Genomic DNA, 14,792 nt, shown 5'->3' with positions numbered 1-14,792 from the left:
TAGCTGACCTGTTTGTATGTGGGTTGGATGACCTCGAGAATAGTTGTGTGGCGTGGCGAGGAGGTGGGAAAATGCATCATCGTTGGGCTTGATCTTCTACCGCAACCGAGTCATGTCAAGCACAACCATCAATCTCCATGACAAGGCCATCCCAGGTTGATTCTCGATGCCAAGGAGTGCACACCGTCGCGTTGAGGGCGATCACCAGGGGGGCTCGTCCTACTACTCACCGTAGCACTTTCCTTCTCCAAGTGCGTCAGCCACCGAAGGACTAACACCATTGACTCTTAGATTTGACCTGCCCATCCCACCCACCCTACTCATTTGTTGTTGCTGCTGGCACAGTTGTCCTTCCTCTCGATTGGCTTTCTGCCCACAACATGCGCCACCTTCTCGTTTACTTCACTGGGTCATGTACGAGATAACTCGAAAAAGAGCTAAGTCACACAATCCTTATATTGACATGGATGATGGAGTTCGCACCTCAGGGCCAACGTCCCAAGAGGAAACTGGGGCACAATGAAACCTAGAATATAAATTAACTAAAACTCATTAATGGGGTAACTGCAAATTCCTGAAGGGGCCCCGAGACAAACATGTCCATGATAGTGCCAGCTTCTTTCAGCACCCAAAATCATACTAATCCGCTAGGATCTAACAAGAGTTGCAATGAAGTTTGATGTAAAGCTATGGGCATAGTTCAGGGACGCAGCTTCCCTCCCCTTCCTTCCGTTCCGCAGTCCACATCACTCCCTCGCACCCCTGCTTATTCTCTTCTCCGAGCAACCGCTGCCATCCACATAGCCTTGGGTCTACTTTCCTTCAAGATTTCATGTGAAAGTATGAGAACACACGCTGCAGATAAAATTCTCAATAAGTCTCATGTCTATTTATATGAAGAGTAAGACATTGTATTTTCCAATCGGTAACAAAAAATAGCACATGGAGTCAAAACAGACAGCCCCCAAAATGGAAGTCTATCAGAATTTAGTGAAGAAATCCAAATCACCACCAGGATTCCACAACCAACGGATTAAAATTTCTACATAGTACCAGTCATAAAGTGTTTTCATTGCTCGCATGAAAAGAAATTAAAATAGCTCAACAAATGAAATCAGAACCTGAACAATGTAATAAGATCACAAATTAGTGACACGGGAACTCATCTAATTAGTTTCATTATTCTTTCTATGCATAACATTATACTTGGTATGCAATATAGTAATGTTTTAAAACCTTTGATGTATAAATCCTGAAAATCGATACTACCTGACAACTTGAACATCAGCTATTTCAAGTATTGGGCCAAATTTAGATGAACTATACACATTCATGTCACAATAAAATAGTGTTACTTTTAGTTGAATAAAAAATAATTAATTGTAATTTAACCGCAAATTGTAACCATGATGTACAAAAAACAGACATTCAATTGTAAAATGCTTACCGATTTTTCATTGACAAAGAAAACATGGGTCAGATAATACCCATCCGAGGAAAATACTCTCTGAAAAGCAACAACAAAGAGTTGAGAACACTGAAACTATTTCCTATTATTGTTGTGTGAAATCCATTAATGGAAAAGGAAAAGGACATAAAGCCCTTGTTTCTCATTTTAGAAAGAGACAAATATCAAAGAGATGACATAAGCAAGGAAATAAAGGATAACTGAAAACTCAAAAAAGAAGCAGGCGAACAAGTTATGAGATCCTTAGATCTCCGAGAATCCAACATTCTTGTCGTCCTATGATATCTCATGGGATTTGTTTTTTGTCAGACCCTTTGTTGGCATTCTTCTCAACATCTAAAGCAAGTCGGCCACAAAGGAGTCTCTTGCTGCATCAGATCTCTCTCTAGCATCCTCGCCCCTGAGCTCTTCCAAATAGCTCTAGATCACCACACCATAATCGTAGTTAAGAAATGAACAAGAGCACACATCAATAAAACAATTGGTTGTACATGGATGCAACATAGAAGCTCGCAAGAAGGATTTCAGGAGGGGGAGAAGAATCGATCAATGGTCTTACATTTAGTTGCCATCCACAGTGATCTCGGCTATCTTAAACCCAATGGAGTCCAACTGCGTCGTAAACTCTGACATCTTCTTGTTCTTCTCGAACTTCCTCACCCGCAGATAAGAAAAAAATGATAGTCTTTCAAGGCAATAACTCCCTTGTCTAGACTCACATTCCAATTGCATTTTGCTGCGTCACAGAAATAAACAATAGTCCCACAATTTACAGACCATGAGTAAGAAACAATCATGCTGCTTGAACTAACTGACGGGATCTGAAACACAACAAACATAACATCTATGGCTGAGTAACCAAAAATACTATACATATTTCACCCAAGGAAAAATATATTTCAATGTTCCATAGAAAGCGCACCTTCGGTTATTTTTGCAAGGCCCGTGCGTTGCCACGGGCCTTTTGTTGTATATAACTTGACGAATGTTTGACCCCTTTCAACAACATCACCTCAACACCTTGTCGATGAGTCGTTTTTTAGGGTTGACATAATCCATCTCCATCTTGCATACTCTGCAAATATATCGAAACACACCTTTTGTATTATCATGCGCAACAAATATATATAAAACAATTATTTCTATGCAACACTTCTGATTGTTAAAACTCGATGAGTTTTTAATCCAATCCATCATAAAGCTTTGTCAATCAAAATTTTCAAGGCGTCATCAAAAGCCATCAGTTTTATCTATGATCTTTAAAAGTGAACATATAAACAATTTTCAAAAAAAACTTAAAAGATTATCATATGCAATTTATACTTCGACCAGATAATATGATAGCATATTAAATTTCTGATATACAAATAATTAAAGATGCACTTAGTGCAATGACAAATTTTTGATTTGTGACTCCAATAAAGATAACAGTTTTGAGACCGCAAGAAACAAAGAAAAACAAGTGTGATTTATGCCTGAGAATAAGAAACTAAAACAAAGACCTGGTTAACTAAAGTGTCCTTTAAACTTCTTTCTTTTGATTATGCACACATTCCTATAATGGATTGCTCTATACAGATTTAAATGAAACACCCAGTTCGTTTGCTTGAACCATGTCCCTCCAAGGGCACCTCACACACTACTTGTCCCCACAAGCCATGGCCATATGACAGCAAATCCCATCTTGCCGGTCCAAGCACAAACCCCATGGTGGCATGCATCCCTGAAAGCTCTTCCACATCCATGGAGCTGAGGAAGAATCTGTACTCATACCTCTGTCGCAAATGCATGTCACGTGAGGGGACAAAGAAATGTATGCAACTGACTACTTGAGCATCTTCTATCTATAGTTTCCAGATCCTAACATTCATACAAGAAACAATCAGTTTACAAATGGTTGTGTGCTAGAAGATACATAATATAGCCATAGAAGATAAAACCTTGAAATGCATATGTCAACCATAAGTTTCGCAACAGGATACCTGTAAAGGAGCTCAGGAGCTTGGCAAATAAAAGAGGCATTCATCACGACAGAAATACAGAACACACTAACTCAAACACAAAATCAGTATATATATATATATATATATATATATATATATATATATATATATATATATTCGTTATAGCTATTTTATCATTCCAATTAAGAATGCCTCTTTATTGATACATGCATGAAAATTAAAAAAAGAGACTGCTGAAAGTCATCCAGGTTTAAATTCAATTAGAAATAGCTGCATGAAAATATATTTTGGTGGGATCAGACAAGGAAAATATAAATAGTCCAAAATATGTAAGAAAGATTCAGGTTACCTTCAACTGGTCCAAGAAAACTGACATAAAAAAGAGTCATCATGATGCAAGCCACTATGATCTACTACCTCACCCTGTTGTAAGAGTAAATTTCTAAGAAATATAGTACCTGTTATGTGGCGCTGCTAGAAGGAGGGCGCGAGAGGGCCGGCCGGGGGCCTTTTTGCCCACGGCCGTGCAAGAGGGAAGGGATTTCCTTCTTAATTCTTGCTTCATTAGATTGATACATCTCCTCTCTTTATATAGAGAGGTTTACTTGACTCCCAAGCAAGGCTTACTTGACCCCTAAGCAAGCGACCCTTATCTCTAATTAACCCTAAGACTAACGGGCTCATTAGGCCCATTACGTACTCTAACACTACACCCCACCTGGATATGCAGCTTGTCCTCGAGCTGCAGCCTAACCAACTTATAACCATGACTTGATGCAACACAAACCTAACACCTAAAAACAAGCCTTTTACATCTTGGCTTGTGTTATTACTCTCAACTTGAAATAGATTGGGACGCTTTATTTTGGACGTGCACGTATACAGCCACCTGGATCCCATGGACACCACCTGGACAAAAGGAGTGCATGTGTATGGCTGTTGGTCTGCACTGCACAGGGAAGAGTGGAGGGCTTGCGATGGAGAATGTCGAGGAGGGGTGCGCCCCCCCAACCGCCGATGTCGCAGACTTTGAGGTCGCTGCCCACGGGGAAAACAGCATGCCCGCCGCCCGTGGGGGAAACCGCATGCCCAAGATCCCCGACGCAGCGAACGAGATCGAGGTCCTTTGCGCAGCGAAGGGCAACTTGGAGGAGCGTCAGCTGCAGACCACGCATCTCCCGCACACGCCGACGCGCTAGGAGGCCGCGCATAGCAGCCTGCAGCCTCACCGCCGCCGACACGTGGCGGGTAGCGATCCAAGACGGAAGCGGTGACGGCGGCGGCAGGGACTTGAGCTGCTGGATGTGGACGCCCTGGGATGGTGGCGGCGCTGATGGGAACAAGGTCGTCGCAGTCCCGTCGTAGGGCATCCCATACTGGGCGGTGGAGCTGACCGGCGGTGGCTGCTGCAGCTGCAGCGGCTGCTGTGGTGTCGCGCCGGGCAGCGGCAGCGGCTGCTGCTTCAAAGCGCCGGGCGCGGCGGAGGCCGCTAGGAGCGGCGGTTGCCACTGCAGCCAGGGTTGGGCGGTGGTGGCGATGGATGACAGCTGCAGCGGCCCGGCAAGCGCGGCGAAGGCCGCCTGGTGCGGCGGCTGCCACGGCAGCCACGGCGGCGCGGAGGCGGCGATGGGCGGCGCAGCCGGGGGCGGCCCGTAGGACCCGGCCAAGAACATGTGGATCTCCTGGACCGCCTGGGTTAGGTCCCGCAGCACCCCGAACACCTCCTCCGGGGTGAGGACGGCGGGGGCGGGCCCGACGGAGGATCCCGGCGCGGGCAGGAGCGAGGCGACGGTCATGGTGGTCGCCGGAGGCGACGAAGTGACCGGCAGCGGAAGAGACGGGCTTGGCGGCGGTGAAGACATGATCGAACCGAAGTTAGCTGATACCAAATTGTTATGTGGCGCTGCTAGAAGGAGGGCGCGAGAGGGCCGGCCGGGGGCCTTTTTGCCCACGGCCGTGCAAGAGGGAAGGGATTTCCTTCTTAATTCTTGCTTCATTAGATTGATACATCTCCTCTCTTTATATAGAGAGGTTTACTTGACTCCCAAGCAAGGCTTACTTGACCCCTAAGCAAGCGACCCTTATCTCTAATTAACCCCAAGACTAACGGGCTCATTAGGCCCATTACGTACTCTAACAGTACCACTCGTTTTAATGGTCTTATGCTGCTAGGACACATTCTGATATTTGAACCGGCAACAATCACTTTGCTACTCAGTACTCAGTACTCACTTGTTATTGCAATTGTGCCTGAATTTATTATGTCAGTCGCTCCAATAAGTTGTACTACAATTTATTGAAATGGTTCAGACAATTTTACTACAATAAGATTCCGCTACTCAACTGTGACTGAAGTGCATCCTGACAATTTTTACTTTAGCTGAATGCATGTGCATTGCCACGGAAAAAATAAAAAATGATATATAAAAATAAGTTCTACTACCCTCGTTTGCAATGACGTTATCCCTTATGTGCATGTGTGTTGTTTACATTGTTTAGGAAATTGCATGAAAGCTACTTTAGAACTTGTTTGTTCAACTTATTTTAGAACATGTTACATTCATCTCTGGATACTACAAATGCAAGCACAATATGTCATAAGCTAGCGTCATATAACCTGTTCCATGAGAAAAGAATAGTCGGAACAATACCATTATAGACGGAAGGAAGAAAACATATAAGCTCTATAATATTGCAACTTGTTCATACTAAATTAATAAGCACCTTTACCCATCTATACTATATATATACTACTTATTTATTTCGACCAACTATCAATATTTATTCACTGCCATATATATTCCGATCAAATCTTTAACGACCTTGTTTGCTGCTACCAGTTACAGGAATAATATTTTATCAAAGACCATTGAGCTACAGGATTATAGGTATGCACTGAGTACGCAACCGGCATGAATTGGATCTCATAGGTCCACAGGCATTCAGCTCATAGACAAAGAAACATTGTTAGATTCAAATGCCTTAAAGAACCACACGACTGGAATGCAGCTACCTGAACAACTGAAGGCACGCACATAAAAACACCTACTAATTGACAGGAATTTTGTTGCCTCCCTCCAGCCCCCTATTGCGTTTGAAGTTTGACACAAGAAGTGAATTACCACAGTGATCAATCACCTGAAGCAGCAGCAGCAGTCGAAGGAATCATCTGCATGGCATTCATTGAATTTTGTTTGTACTAAATACCAGCAATATACAGTAAATGCAGCTTCAGTATACACACGCATCACCTGAAGGAGTCAAAATTGACATCAGTCGTTCACTGCTGCTGATTTTCATTTTCTCATCTCAGTTCTACAATAAGTCCATGCTGCATTGTTTACATAATGGTTCAGATAAACTTCTCCATTTGTGATAATCTCATCGACCACCACCAGCGCAGGCAATGCCATGACGCCCTTCCAGCTACCAAGGGAATAGAACCAGACCTGCAAAATGCAGAACGCTCATCAGTATTCAATATTTTATCTCACCATACGTTCTTGTATAGCAATCAACTCAGTCCAGGTTTGTTGGCCTCGTACCATGCCAAGTATGTAACAGGCCTTGGTGAAGACCAAGTCCTGCCAGCTGCCCAGCCTGCGAGTTCCTCTTGCTCCTGAATTGCAACAATTTCAGTGCTATCCTTATCTCGTGAGTTATCTCCAACCAAATCCCTCGGCTTCCATTATTGCAAGGTAGACCCAATCCCCAAAGCCTTATGAAGAACACGAGAAGAGTGGATCCCATTGCATCTGGAGGGAGGAGGAGAAGGAGGGCAACAAGCTTGGATATGATGGAGAGTCGAAGATCACCAATGGATTTCCTCGAGGTAGTCCAGTTCCAGCCCTCCGTTACCGTCCGGTCCCCAGCCCGCCGTTTCCATTGCCACTGGTGCCACCGAGCGCACTCGCTGGTGGCGGACGAAACCTTCCTCTTCTAGCAGGCCAGAGTGACCCGCTCCTCATGCTCTCGCCGCACAACCCGTCATGGCGTGGTCCCCAATTCGGCAATTCCCCATGCTCCCTGCTGTCGTGGTGGGATAGTGGCACACATTGCCGACAATCGGGGGAAGCACACTGATGCATGGGCGGCCATAAGCGCTAGATCCCAGGTTGTGATGGCCGCGGCCGGAGTAGGAGACTCGGCCTCCTCGCCGAGGGCCAAATCCGTCGTCGGAGATGACGGGGTCGTCAGTTCGTGACATGGACACGCTACCAAGATGAAGCAGAGGTGCGGCGGTGTGGGGGCGGGATGGGGACAAGCGGACGGACGGCGGCGGCGTGGGAGCGAGATCGGGATGGACGGGCGGACGGCGGAGGCGTGGCGGGATGGGGACGGGCGGACGGCGGCGGCGTGCACAGGATAGGAATCGTGGCCGCTGGACTGGGCTACCCTAGCCCGTTCATGCGAAGGGAGGGGAGGGTAGACTATTCAGTCGCCTGGTTTCGATAGCCGCCTCCTGCAAGCGCGACGACGAAGGTTTCGATCGGCCGCGGCACAGGGATGGATCGGCCGCAGAGGGGGCGTAGGGGTGGATCGGGCGTGCGAAGATCTGGTTGGCGGCGAAGATCGATCTGCTGTGGGCACGAGGGATTGAACCCAGGGTTTTTTTTGCATCGGTTTATTTTGATGGAGGGTAGCGAGTAAGCAGAGGTGGGAGGATGACAAAAAAAAAGGTGATGGAAGGATGACGAAAATAAACCAGCGTTCACCAACTGCTCCATTAGGAATAGAGATGCGCTATCCCGCAAGGGACTGATTTGGATCCAAAAGTTTAATGCTATGGTTAGATTTTATCTTAATATTTTTCTCGTAGTTGTGGATGCTTGCGAGGGGTTTAATCATAAGTAGGAGGTTTGTTCAAGTAAGAACAACACCTAAGCACCGGTCCACCCACATATCAAATTATCAAAGTAACAAACACGAATTAAACCAACATGATGAAAGTGACTAGATGAAATTCCGTGTACCCTCAAGAACACTTGGCTTATTATAAGAGACCATTTTGGCCTATCCTTTGCCTTAAAAGGATTGGGCTACCTTGCTGCACATTATTTATCGTTACCATTACTTGCTCGTTACAAATTATCTTGCTATCAACCTACTCGTTACTTATAATTTCAGTGCTTGCAGAGAATACCTTGCTGGAAACCACATGTCATTTCCTTCTGCTCCTCATTGGGTTCTACACTCTTACTTATCAAAAGGACTACGATTGATACCCTATACTTGTGGGTCATTACGCCCCAAGGGGGCTCTTTCCCCCTTGGTGGCAGCCCCCTCTTTTCCTACATTCCTATATATACTAGAGGATTTCCACCCTATTAACTATTAATGTCAATTGTGCTAAAAATAAGCAAAGCCCCAAGCTTGGGGATGCTAATTTTGCTATGACTACTAATTTTTGCAATGATCGTGATTGGGGTGATAATGTTTCTTATGATCTTGAAAATTTATTTAAGTCTCATGATGAATATGATATTGATAATAGTGTTTGCAATAATATTGAAAGTGGGGTTTGAAAGAGTGTCAACTCTAGGTAAAAATAATCCCACATATTTGGCGAGTGTTCAATCTTGTGAATTTTTTGATAAAAGTGGGTTTGAAGAGGTCATGACTTTAGTTGATGTTAATCCCACTATCTTGGAAGATTATAAAGCTTTTATGCATATGGATCTTGAAGAGAAAATTTTATATGATAGCTATATTGTTGAATTTGATTATGATCCGACATGTAATTATTATGAGAGAGGAAAATATTATGATGGAATTTTTTATGTTACTAAATTACCTCTCGTTATGTTGAGATAGTCAATATTTTATTCTTCTTCCTTGCTTATGCTAAAAAATTCTTGTCTTGATAATCTGTTTGCTTACAAAATGACTATGCATAGAAAGTATGTTAGACTTAAATGTGTTCTTCACATGATACATGATGCTCTCTTAGTGTTTAAATTACTATCTTTCAAGTGAGCATCATTGAAATCTTATGCCTAGCTAGGGGCATAAAACTATAGCGCTCGTTGAGAGGCAACCCAACTTGTATCTTTTTGTTTTTTGGTTTTCTTGCTGTTTTCAATAAAATACGCAGTTATGCCTCTGATTAGATGTGTCTTTGTGGTTTGAATTAGTGTTTGTGCAAAGCAAGGCCTTTGGGATGATTTGGGTGAGAGTTGATTTGATCTTGTTGAAAAACAAAACTTTTGCGCTCACGAAATTATCTTTAATTTTTATCAGTAGAGTGACTTTGAGTTGATTCTTTTTGCAGAAGATTAATAAACAAATTATTGATGTCGTCCTAATTGTTTAGAATTTTTGGAGTTACAGAAGTATTTGAAGTAGCTAGATTGCTACAGACTGTTCTGTTTTTGACAGATTCTGTTTTCTTTGCATTGTGTGCTTGTTTTGATGATTCTATGGTTTTCTTTGAAGAATTTTTGCCATAGAAAAGTTGGAATGCGGTAGATAATGTGCAAAAATAAAATATGAATGGGTTTGCAACAGTACCTATATTAGTGGTTTGCTTTCTTATACTAACGGATCTCACGAAGGTTTTGTTGAGTTTTGTGTGATTGAAGTTTTCAAGTTTTGGGTGATCTTATGATGGATGAAGGAATAAGGATTAGCAAAAGGCTAAGCTTGGGGATTCCCGAGACACCCGAAGATAATATTCAAAAAATTAGCAAGCAACAAAGCTTGGGGATGCCCCCGAGTGGCATCCCCTCTTTCTTCTAACAACCATCAGTATTTTACTTGGAACTATATTTTTATTCGTTGCATATTATGAGTTTTGCTTGGATCATCTTGTATGATATGAGTCTTTGCTTGTTTTTCTTTATGTTTTAAGTCTTGAATCCTTGCTGGACACACCTTTTTGAGAGAGTCAAAGTATATGCTATGCTTGCTCCTATGCTTCACTTAAATTTTTAGAGCCATGGAATTGCTCTAGTGCTTCACTTATATCTTTTTGAGCACGTTGTGCTTTATTATTTTTTGAAGAAATGCTCTCATTCTTCACTTAGATTTATTTTGGAGTTAGTAGTTTTTTTAAGAAATTCTCTCTTGCTTCACTTAGATTATTTTGAGAGAAAGAAATAATATGCTCATGTTCTTCACTTAAATTTGTTTGAGCTTATTAAAAGCAACATATGAAAATAGTCCCAAAGTGATAGATATCCAAGGAGGATATAATAAAAACTTTCTTGAATATCATTGGACAAAATAAACTTGATTCTTAGTAATAGTTTTGAGATATGACGATATGATATGTGAGTTATGTTGATGAGTAATTGTGCTTTAGTAAGAATATTGGTGTTAAGGTTTGTGATTCCCTATGCAAGCATGAAAGTCAATAGTTATGCAATGAAATTACATCCTACTTGTGGTGCATTATTCGGTGTTACTTATGTTTATGCTTGGGTACGAGATTTTTCGTTTCTTGGTTGGTTGCTTCTCAATCTTTTTGCTAGCCTTCATTTTGCACTAAATATGATCACTACTTGTGCATCCAAAACCCTTTAAACCAGTTTTGCCATATGAGTCCATTATACCTACCTATATGCGGTATTTCGGTGCCGTTCTAAGCAAATTTGCATGTGCCATCTCTAATTTTCAAAATAGATTTCTCTTTTGTGTGCTTGTACCGCTCACGAGGTGGTGAGGGGTGGCCAATATTTTCCATGCTAGATGTGTTATTCTCACGACGAGTGTTTATACACTTGTCATTGCATGAGAGTACGACAAAGGTATTAGGGATGCCTAGTCCCGAAATGAAAAATGAATTTACTTTATGTTGTAAAGTGATAAATTCCTTGGAAAGTGTTGATATGGAGGGCACCCGTGGATACGGCTAGCCATGGAAAGTGAAAGTAATGGTGGAAAAAGTAATAAACTTTATTTTCTGTTTGGGAACCGCCTATGATGTATCTAGCATGGAAAGTGTTGGGAGCTCTAAGTCGTTTTCGTTGGTGGGAAAAGTATGCCTCCCAAAATGTTTTTATCTCTCAATTTTCGCTTTGAGCTCTGGCACCTCTACAAATCCCTACTTCCCTCTGCGAAGGGCCTTTCTTTTACTTTATGCAATTTTTATTTTGAATTTGAGTCTCCATCTTCTCTTATAAAGCACCAACTAAGGGGCACTATGATCGTATTTGAGCATTGGGTGTAGCTAATATTCGAGTGTGTTTCATGAATGGATCAATAGTTGAGCATAATGGGCTAGGGATAACTTGCTTTAGTGTTGATATTTTGAAAGACACGGTTGCTTGTTGATATGCTTGAGTATTAAAGTCTTCATGTCAAAACTAGACTATTGCTTTGAACCATATAAAATTCCAAATGTCTATGCTACAAAGAAAAGATTATGTGATGAACATGTTAGGCAGCATTCCACATCAAAAATTCTGTTTTTATCATTTACCTACTCGAGGACGAGCAGGAATTAAGCTTGGGGATGCTGATACATCTCCAACGTATCTATAATTTTTTATTGTTCCATGCTGTTATATTATCATTCTTGGATGTTTTACAATCATTTTATAGCAACTTTATATCATTTTTAGGACTAACCTATTGACATAGTGCCAAGTGCCAGTTACTGTTTTCTGCTTCTTTTTTTACATTGCAGGAAACAATATCAAATGGAGTCCAAACGCAGCGAAACTTTTTGTGGATTTTTTCTGGACCAGAAGACACCTGTTGGGACAAGAAAGTACCTGAGGGGAGCTCCGAGGGGATCACAACCCACTAGGGCGCGACTGGGGGCCCAGGCGCGCCCAGGTGGGTTATGCCCACCTCGGTGGCCTCCCGCACCGCCTCTCTGCTCTATAAATACCCCAATATTCTAGAAACCCTAGGGGAGTCGACGAAAATCAATTCCAGCTACCACAAGTTCCTGAACCACCAGATCCAATCTAGACACCATCACGGAGGGGTTCATCGTGTCCATTGGTGCCTCTTCGATGATGCATGAGTAGTTCTCTGTAGAGCTACGGGTCTGTAGTTAGTAGCTAGATGGCTTCCTCTCTCTCTCTCTCTCTCTCTCTCTCTCTCTCTCTCTTGATTCTCAATACAATGGTCTCTTGGAGATCCATATGATGTAAGTCTTTTTGCGGTGTGTTTGTTGGGATCCGATGAACTTTTAGTTTATGATCAAATCTATGTTTTTATCCATGGAAGTTATTTGAGTCTTATTTGATCTCTTATATGCATGATTGATTATGGCCTCATACTTCTTTTCTGATATTTGGGTTTTGTTTGGCCAACTTGATCTATTTATCTTGCAATGGGAAGAGGTGCTTTGTGATGGGTTTGATCTTACGGTGCTTGATCCCAGTGACAGAAGGGGAAACGACACGTATGTATTGTTGCTATTAAGGATAACAAGATGGGGTATATTTCTACATAAATAGATCTTGTCCACATCATGTTACGTTCTTATTGCATTACTCCATTTTTCCATAAACTTAATACACTAGATGCATGCTGGATAGCGGTCGATGTGTGGAGTAATAGTAGTAGATGCAGGCAGGAGTTGGACTACTAATATTGGACGTGATGCCTATATAATGATCATTGCCTGGATATCGTCATGATTATTTGAAGTTCTATCAATTGCCCAACAGTAATTGTTTTCCCACCGTTTGCTATTTTTCTCGAGAGAAGCCACTAGTGAAACCTACGGCCCCGGGGTCTCTTCTCATCATATTTGCCTTTGCGATCTATTTTTATTTTATTTTATTTTCAGATCTATTAAACTAAAAATACAAAAATGCCTTGCTGCACTTTATTTTATTTGTGATCTATTTATCCTATCTATCACAACTTCATCACATCTTCTCGCCAATTTGAGGCACCCTTACCGAAAGGGATTGACAACCCCTTTAACATGTCAGGTTGCAAGTATTTTTTATTTGTGTGCAGGGGCTGTTTACGCTGTGTTGCTTGGTTCTCCTACTGGTTCGATAACCTTGGTCTCATCACTCGGGGAAATACCTACCATCGTTGTGCTGCATTCATCCCTTCCTCTTTGGGGAAATACCGACGTAGTTCAAGCAGGCATCATGAGGCAGATAACGAGAAGGATCTCCCAGATGCTCTCGATGCTTTGGAAGAGGAACATGATCTTGCAGTGGCTCGATCGGCAATTTACCAACAAGACCTGCGTTTCTATCATAGCCCCAGAGTTCAAACCGGACGTTCGAGGAGGGCGATTTAGTGCTCCGTTTGATTCAGGATCAGACATGCATGCATAAGCTTTCACCCCCTTTAGAAGGACCTTTTGTGGTTAGCAAGAATCTCAACATTGGGTCATATTATCTCATTGACATACGTGAGCACACTAAGCAACGTACCTCTGAGGAGGAGACCAAGAGGCCATGGAACATTGCTCATCTTCGGCCTTACTACACATGAGCCACATGCTCTCATCATTGTACATACATATCATGTATATAAATTTTATGATAAAATGTAATAAAGCCGGCACCCTCGAAACTCGGGGTTTTTGTCGTTTCATCTTGTATATCGTGCATGACTCTTTTATTTGTTGATCATAGGTCACTCGAGGGCTTCCAACTCAACGAGTTTAGCTTTCTCGCCCATTTGACTAGGAAAAAATGCCACATTATTGGTTAAACCTGCCCGTATGCTTGATGCTACTCCGAACAAGATGACCCTCTATACTCTTGACAAGTCAATCTTTACGACCCTGAACTTGTCACAGTTAATACGACGGCTTAAGTCATGTGAGAGCCAGCTTACTGAAAGCGAGGATAAACCAAACGCTATGATGCCAAGCTTCATCGAAGCAACACTCGAGCATTGAAAGCTGGTCCTTTTTGGGCTTCACAAGCCAATTTATAATCAAATTCGATATATACTTGTGCTCTTTATTTCTGTGTTTTTAGGAATTCTACGCACTTAGTCATCTTATTGCTCATAATAAACATCTCCAAGTTATAAAGGCTCCGAGTTAGCTTTGATCGCAATTGAGCACCTCTTTTTTTGCCATGAGCCGACGGGTCCTTAACCCAATGTTGCATGTTAGCAATATTATACACTACGAATATAAGTCGCCAATTAGTGAGTTGCCGGGTTATTTTTACCAAAGATGTTGCATTAGCTGGTCAGATTGGCGTAGTGTTAGTACAAGATATATGAAAAAAAACATCCAAGGCAATTTATAAACATGGCTAGTAGGATCCAAAGACAGATAAAAGTGCACGAAGCATCGCAAAACAACCAAGTATTTTTGCCTAGTCCTATTACAAGGCTATAGCTGAGCCCATGATGTTTAGTCAAGTTTTTCCAAGAGTTTCAAACTACTCTTGTAAGCCGACTTTTGTATCATCCGGGTT

At 42.2% G+C, this 14,792-nt stretch overlaps 2 long non-coding RNA genes across 3 annotated transcripts; both read right to left on the bottom strand.

The window, feature by feature from the left end:
* Nucleotides 1–447: 447 nt before the first annotated feature.
* Nucleotides 448–3,554, bottom strand: LOC119337639. 2 transcript variants are annotated; one of them, XR_005163435.1, is made up of 5 exons: nucleotides 3,242–3,554; nucleotides 2,391–2,543; nucleotides 2,028–2,289; nucleotides 1,448–1,888; nucleotides 448–855 (listed from the first exon to the last, which is right to left on the bottom strand). It is a non-coding gene; the product is annotated as an uncharacterized LOC119337639 (long non-coding RNA). The 2 variants fall into 2 exon arrangements; XR_005163434.1 differs by having other exon boundaries at nucleotides 2,391–3,554.
* A 1,914-nt stretch (nucleotides 3,555–5,468) lies between these two features.
* On the bottom strand, nucleotides 5,469–8,018 carry LOC119337640. The gene is made up of 3 exons (XR_005163436.1): nucleotides 6,978–8,018; nucleotides 6,684–6,881; nucleotides 5,469–6,601 (listed from the first exon to the last, which is right to left on the bottom strand). It is a non-coding gene; the product is annotated as an uncharacterized LOC119337640 (long non-coding RNA).
* Nucleotides 8,019–14,792: the final 6,774 nt, after the last annotated feature.

This window comes from Triticum dicoccoides, chromosome 7B, assembly GCF_002162155.2.
Source record: "Triticum dicoccoides isolate Atlit2015 ecotype Zavitan chromosome 7B, WEW_v2.0, whole genome shotgun sequence".
Classification (NCBI taxonomy): Eukaryota; Viridiplantae; Streptophyta; class Magnoliopsida; order Poales; family Poaceae; genus Triticum; species Triticum dicoccoides.
The sequence above is the reverse complement of the archived record's forward strand: the minus strand, read 5'-3'. Positions and strand labels throughout refer to the sequence as shown.